Source organism: Chiloscyllium plagiosum, chromosome 14, assembly GCF_004010195.1.
Source record: "Chiloscyllium plagiosum isolate BGI_BamShark_2017 chromosome 14, ASM401019v2, whole genome shotgun sequence".
Lineage (NCBI taxonomy): Eukaryota > Metazoa > Chordata > Chondrichthyes > Orectolobiformes > Hemiscylliidae > Chiloscyllium > Chiloscyllium plagiosum.
The window spans coordinates 65,313,137-65,320,890 of record NC_057723.1 but is presented as its reverse complement, the minus strand read 5'-3'; the positions used below and the strand labels follow the sequence as shown (position 1 = coordinate 65,320,890).

General features: G+C 43.3%; 1 protein-coding gene across 3 annotated transcripts in view; it reads right to left on the bottom strand.

Moving 5' to 3' along the window:
- The window catches only part of LOC122556776 (ran-binding protein 17-like), a 1,066,498-nt gene that overhangs the window by 618,831 nt on the left and 439,913 nt on the right, over positions 1–7,754 (bottom strand). The gene's annotated exons all lie outside the window — the stretch shown is intronic.

Genomic DNA, 7,754 nt, shown 5'->3' with positions numbered 1-7,754 from the left:
CCCTGGTAGGACCCCCCCCCCCCCCCCCAACAGTATCCAAAACGGTATACTTATTGTTGAGGGGAATGGCCAGAGGGGATACCTGCACTGCCTGCCGGTTCCCTTTCTGTCCCCTGACTGTAACCCATCTGGCTTTTTCTTGTACCTGAGGAGTGACTACCTCCTTGTAACTCCTCTCAATAACCCCCTTTGCCTCCCGAATGATCCGAAGTTCATCCAGCTTCAGCTCCAGTTCCCTAATGCGGTTTTCGAGGAGCTGGAGTTGGGTGCACATCCCGCAGATGTCATCAGCAGGACACTAGTGGTGACCCTACCTCCACATTCTGCAGGAGGAACATTCAACTGCCCTCACCTCCATTCCCACTATTCTAAATTCCCAAAGAGACTGTTGAAAAATAATGAATAAAAAATAAACTCGTTACCTTACCAATCTGGCGCACAGAACCTTTTTTTCTGGTTAGAGGAGGAGGATGGGTGGGAGACACTACCCGAGTTGTGTTTCAGGTAACGCAAGCACACAAATATATGACTTCCCAGAAGTCTTTCACTCCTCCCTCGCATCTCTCAGCAAATAGAGACTATCTTATGTTGAAAGATTGGAGCAACTGGGCTTGTATGCCCTTGAGTTTAGAAGACTGAGAGGGGATCTGATTGAGACATATAAGATTATTAAAGGATTGAACACTCTGGAGGCAGGAAACATGTTTCCGCTGATGGGTGAGTCCCGAACCAGAGGACACAGCTTAAAAATAAGGGGTAGACCATTTATGACAGAGATGAGGTGAAACTTCTTCACCCAGAGAGTGGTGGCTGTGTGGAATGCTCTGCCCCAGCGGGCAGTGGAGGCCCAGTCTCTGGATTAGTTTAAGAAAGAGTTGGATAGAGCTCTCAAGGATAGTGGAATCAACGGTTATGGAGATAAGGCAGGAACAGGATACTGATTAAGGATGACCAGCCACGATCATAATGAATGGTGGTGCAGACCCGAAGGGCAGACTGGCCTACTCCTGCACCTATTGTCTATAATGCAGCCACACAGCCAGGCAGCTTGCCTTACTGGCCAGCAGTCCTCAGGAAAGGGGTCAGACATCTTGTTGTACGGCAGTGTGCTATGTCAATTTCAAACCTATAGGATATTCCAGCAGCTTATGTGCAAACAAACTGCATGGGTGGCCAGCAAGCAGCCATGTCGCAAAGCCGGAGAGAATAGCCTTCAGTGAAGTCCATGGATGCATCCATCAGTTGGGGGTCTGACACAATTAAGTGAAGGGCAGCCTCCGATATTATTCGAAGGGACTGACCATGGTCAGATATCTGGTTGGGAATCCACAGTCATGACACCATGCCTCTGCAGTCTTGGGAGTATATCACAGTCAGTCTTGTTTCTCCACAGCAATCCCCGGAATAAGACTAATGTGGTAAAATTACCAGTCAGGCATCTCGGCATTTTTCATCCAGTTAGGTCACTAAATGGGGTGGGCCATGGTCAGGCCATTTGAACCATCCACAGAAACCAACCAAGGGGAAAGGGAGATGGGGAGGCAAAGGGAGACAGAAAGACTCAGGAACCTATTCTTTGGAATTCTGGACTACAGTCTTTGGGGGTTGAAAACTGTGAAGGGGGACGACAGTATTTATGAACGATATGATAACACATTGAGAGGACTGAAAGCAATGCCAGAGGGACACTGTTCATGTTCAGAAAATCCTGGCTTCAAGTCATAAAATCCCTAGTGTGTGGAAGCAGGCCATTTGACCCATCAAATTCACACTAACCTTCTAAAGAGCAACCCACCCCCCAACCCTATCCTTGTAACCCTGTATTTCCCATAGCTAACCACCTAGCCTGCACATCCTTGGACACTATGGGTAATTTAACATGGCCAATTCATCTAATCTGCATAAGAGAAACTGTGGGAGAAAACTTACACAGACATGGGGAGAATGTTCACAGTCAATCACCCAAGGGTCGAATCAAACCTGGCACTTTAAGGCAGCAGTACTAACCACTGAGCCACCATGATGCCCCAAGTGGGGGGAGCAGTGTGTGACCACATTGGACATTATCAATTCATATGTCTGAGCAAGGGGTGGGGGGAACAAGTGAAGATACACATGAACACACATCTGGAGCAATGTGAAGCTTATTGAGGGGTGGTGCAAAGGAGAGGAGCTCTCTTCCTGGAAGACCAGCAGAGGAGTCCATACTATCAGACCCTGATGAATGAGATTGTCGGTGATGCCTGGGGCAGGGAAGTGCATAGCAAACAGGAAGTCAAAGCATTGTCATGGATTTGGGATGGAGGTGTACGGTGTTAGGTTTGTGTATAATGTCCTTTCAGATTTTTTGATATTTTTACAAGAATACAGGCAACATTTACCTGATGCTCTTGATACTTGCGTCACTGCATTCACTGGATATTTGATTCATGGATAAAAATGCATTACGAAAGCTAAAGTACAGAAAATCTATCCATTAGAGTGATACAGATCTCATTATAAGCGCTAATTGAATTTTCTGCGTGGATGCAGAATTCTGCAAAAAGAGTTTCTGGGAATGACTGAGTGATGACATTTGCTGACATGGCTTTGGCATTTAGTAAGGGCTTTTCAATGTGTAGTGTCTATATGACAATGAGCGAGATACAAGTGGGGAGGGGAAAGGGGGTGTTTAATCTGCCAGGACATCAATGTTAGCACTGCTGCCACACAATGCCAGGGACCCGGGTTCGCTTCCAGCCTTGGGGGACTGTGTCGAGTTTGCATGTTCTCCTCATGTCTGCGTGGGCTTCCATCAGGTACTCCAGTTTCCTCCCACACTCCAAAGATTTGCAGTTTAGTTGAATTGCTATGCTAAATTATTTAGTAATTAGGATGTTGGGCTCAGTGGATTACAGGGATAGGGTAGGGGGCTGGGTGGGATGCACTTCGGAGGATCTGTGAAGATTCAATGGGCTGAATAGCTTCTTTTCACACTGTAGGAATTCTGTGATTTATTATCACCAATGAAACAGTGGATGGGAGAACTGGTCAGATGAATAACGAGCACAATGTGCAATACTTGCAACACAAATAATCATTAGTAGTTAACCCAAAACTGATTTATATGCATTATTTGAAGGTTTGTAGTTGACACATGCTGCAAGCAATTACATTTTCAGTTCACTCTTGTTCTTACTTAGAGGTGAAAAATTCCAAAATTGGTCCATTTTGTCAGAACCCTCGCTGATTTTTCATTATTTTATTTGTTTTATGATTTTGGTGTGGAAGAGGCATTTGGATGGGTATATGAATAGGAAGGGTTTGGAGGGATATGGGCCGGGTGCTGGCAGGTGGGACTAGATTGGGTTGGGATATCTGGTCGGCATGGACGGGTTGGACCGAAGGGTCTGTTTCCATGCTGTAAATCTCTTTGACTCTATGAACTGAGAGCTGAAAGGTGACCTTTGGACTCTGTGCAGCAGATTGCATTGCGAAAGAGGACAAAGAATGTTTGTTTGAGAGACCAGGCCTGGAAGTTAATTGCAGGCTGCTTCTCGATCAAAGGATTCAACAGATTCTTTGACATCAGGGAAAGCAGTAGGTTTGACCAGATAGCTACGTTTTAGCAATTAATGAGGTCACTACGTGGGAATTGGTGAAAGCAGATCTGGGAGGCAACATGACAGTTCAATACGGGAAGGGGTCGGAGAGTTTGAAATGGTTTTTGGACAGAGTTTCTGGTAGAATGAATTTAACCGTTGATGTTATAGCATGAAGATTTGAAAGCTACCTGCCGAACTTCCCGTTGTCAACAACTGAGAGGGCAGAGAATAGAAATGAAGCTTTAAATATTATTGAAACTTCTTCAGAGTGAACGGAAAAGGAGGCACTGATCAAGATTGTCAGAAAATCAACCAAGAAACATTCATGTATGCCTGTGTAACAAGAGACCATGAAAACTGCTTAGTAATTTGTCAAGTATTGTTATTTTCTTTTGGTTTAATTTAACTCATTTAACTGTGCTTTTTGTCTGGCTTTTGTGTGAATGGGGCTAAAAACCAAGATTAAAATAAAATAAAGAACCGATTTGCTGGAAATCTGAAACAGAAACAGCTGGAGAAACTCAGTAGATCTGTTCGCATCTGTGGAGAGAGAGTTCTACAGAACTCGATCTAATCTGTCTGTAGTTATCTGAGAAAAAGACAAGCTGTAAAATTACAGATTCTCTTCTCCAAAGCTTGTACTATGTTTGGAGAGAGTGCTTTGAGAAATATGGCATCTGGTAGGTTAATAAGGAGCACAATTTGAAATGATGAACTAAGGGGACATATCAATCTTCAGTACCAAGCATCAGTTAAAGTGTATTTTTTTCTTATAGTATATTACTTTCTATTCAAAACAGTTGTTCAAGAAAAGCTAATTCTTGATTAACTCCTTCATCTACCTGCAATGAAAGTTCAGAAGTGAGCTGTGTTAGAAAACAAATTTTCCCACCCCTAAAGGTAGCTGCACAAATGCTATAACCAAATCATGTTCTTTCTCAGCTAACAGGGGAGGAAAATTACGACTAAGCTGGCCCAAAGACATCCTTAAAAGTTGATAACATTTTGAGTAAGGATAGTGCCCCCAGACCCCAGAAGGCATCCAGTTCTTTTTCAGAGCACTATCATTCAATTTTTAGCAGATGCTGATGGGGTTTTGACTTCATACCTACCTGAAAGTCAATACCTCTGACAGTACAACACTCCTTTAGTGTTGCAAAGAAATGTTAGGCTGAAATTTACACTGAAGTCTCGGTTTGAATCTATAACCTTCTGACTCAGAAGCATAAATAATTATCTTAAGATCCTCAACTCTGACCTGCAGCTAACCTGAAGGACATGAAGTGAAGGAACCCCTTCAATAGTATGAGCTGCTTGGCCATCTGCTTCAGGTAGATATGGATATATCCCTTTCACTGTACTGAAACAGTCCTTTTCAAATACTGCAAGCGATATTCTATGTGAGTATCATTATTGTAACCTGCGACTTAAAATGCCAGGGCACAGTAGGCTATGGGATTAGTAGGTAAATGGGATTAGTGCAGTTTGGTGCTTAATGGTCAGCTAAGACATGGTGGGTCAAAGGATTTGTTTCTATGCTACATGACTGTGAATTTTGGCATGCTTGGCTACATTGGTTTATTTCAAGGCCTCTCCTCTATCGTTCTATGGTGAGAGAATATCTTTGTCTCGTTCTTTGCAAATACTTGCTCTGTTCCTCATGTTTTAAATGCAGTTTCATTGTTCATGAGACATATTTGATAACACTAGTAAAAGTATCTTTCTCGGACATAATACATGAGACTAACAGCTACATCAGAATCAGTCAAGTCCAAATGCTTCGGATAAATTAGTCTTCGTTTAAACAACCTGTAACGTAGACAGCAATGTAAAAAGGCATGTGAATGGCCTGAACTGACGAAACCCACATTGAAGAACGGTACAGTCAGGATGACAGAATAATTAACAAATATCATTTCATTTAGAACCACAGCAACTTGGTTGAAAGCAATTTAAGCAAATTCAGCTAATATGGCCAGTCTGAGAAGTGAATGCTATAATGCTATGATGTGTCAGATGGACTTGTTCCTTTACTTAGCAGACAATAGTTCTCAGCCTATGAATGCATGTTACATCGAGCAAGCATAAGTATGTAAGTACATTATGACCTTGACTGATTATCTTAAACTGGTGGTTAGTGGAGCTTTTAGAAAATGCAGGACTGTTCAACAAGTGTTCCCAAGAGCAGATCACATCTAACAGATTTTGTCTCGAGTTTGGAAGGGTGGGATGTTTGAGAATGGCCTGTGTCTGTCTAAATGCATCTTAAATGCTGCTATCAATTCTGCTTCTACCACCTCCTCTGGCAGCAAGTTCTAAGCACCGACCATCCTCTGTGTAAAACTGTTGGCTCACACATCTTTTTAAATTTTTTCCCTCTCACCTTAAACCTATGGCTCCTAGTATTTGACATATCCACCATAGGATAAAGTCTGCAACTATCCACCCAGTTATGTACCTCATAGTCGTATATACTTCTATCAGGTTGGGTCTCTGAGCCTCCAATGCTCTAGTGGAAAGAAGTCAAGTCTGTCCAACCTCTCCGATAACTAGTGCACTCCAATCTAAGCAACAGCCTGGTAAACCTCTTTTGCACCTTCTCCAAAGCCTCCCCATCCTTGCAATAGAGTGGTGATGAGAACTGTATACAATACTCCAAATATGGCCTCATTAAAGTTTTATACAGCTGCAACATGGTTTGCCAACTTTTATATTCAATGCCCTAACCAATAAAAGCAAGCACACCATATACATCTTAACGTTTTACCATCTTAACCGCTGTGTTACCACTTTCAGCAAGCAATGGACTTGTACCCCAAGATTCCTCTGTCTATCAATGCTCCTAAAAGTCCCGTTATTTACTCTTGCAAACATAAATGCTGCTGGCTGCGAATCTTAGCAGATCGAATGGATCGATTGGAGAGACAGTTAGAAGCATTGAGGAATTTGCAACAGCAACAGTATGTGATGGATGGCAATTATAGGAAGGGGGGAAGTCTCAGATACAGTCACAGAGATGGGTTAACTCCACGAAAGGTAAGAGAGGTAGGCAGCTAGTGCAGGAATCTTTTGTGGATATACCCACTTCAAACAGGTATACTGTTTTGGAAAATGTAGGGGTGATGGATTCTCAGCGGAACATAGCACGAACAGCCAAGTTTCTGGTATGGAGACTGGCTCTAATGCAACGAGGGGTACGTCAGGTTCCAAGAGATCAATTGTGTGAGGGTATTCTTTAGTTCGAGGTACAGACAGTCGTTTCTGTGGCCAGCAGCAAAAAAGCTGCATGGTGTGTTGCTTCCCTGATGCCAGGATCAAGGATGTCTCAGAGAGGGTGCAGAATGTTCTCATGGGGGAGAGAGGCCAGCAAGAGGTCATTGTTCACATTGGAAACAACAACATCGGAAGGGAAAAGGTTGAGACTCTGAAGGGAGATTACAGAGAGTTCAGCAGAAATTTAAAAAGGAGGTCCTCAAGAGTAGTAATATCTGGATTACTCCCGGTGCAATGAGCTAGCGAGGGCAGGAATAGGGGAATAGAGCAGATGAATGCATGGCTGAGGAGCTGGTGTATGAGGGAAGGATTCACATTTTTGGATCATTGGAATCTCTTTTGGGGTAGAAGAGACCTGTATAAGAAGGACGGATTGCGCCTAAATTGGATGGGGCCTAATATACTAGCAGGGAGATTTGCTAGAGCTGCTAGGGAGGATTTAAACTAGTAATTGGGGGGGAGGTGGCTGGGACCGAGGGAGATAGTGTGGAAAGAGATCAATCTGAGACAGTTGAGAACAGAAGTGAGTCAAACAATCAGGGCACGCAGAGATAAGGTAGGACTAATAAATTAAACTGCATTTATTTCAATGCAAGAGGCCAAACAGGGAATGCAGATGAACTCAGGGCATGGTTAGGAACATGGGATTGGGATATCATAGCAGTTACAGAAACATGGCTCAGGGATGGGCAGGACTGGCAGCTTAATGTTCCAGGATACAAATGCTACAGGAAGGATAGAAAGGGAGGCAAGAGAGGAGAGGGGGGTGGCATTTTTGATAAGGGATAGCATTACAGCTGTGCTGAGGGAGGATATTCCTGGAAATACATCCAGGGAAGTTATTTGGGTGGAACTGAGAAATAAGAAAGGGATGATCACCTTATTAGGATTGTATTA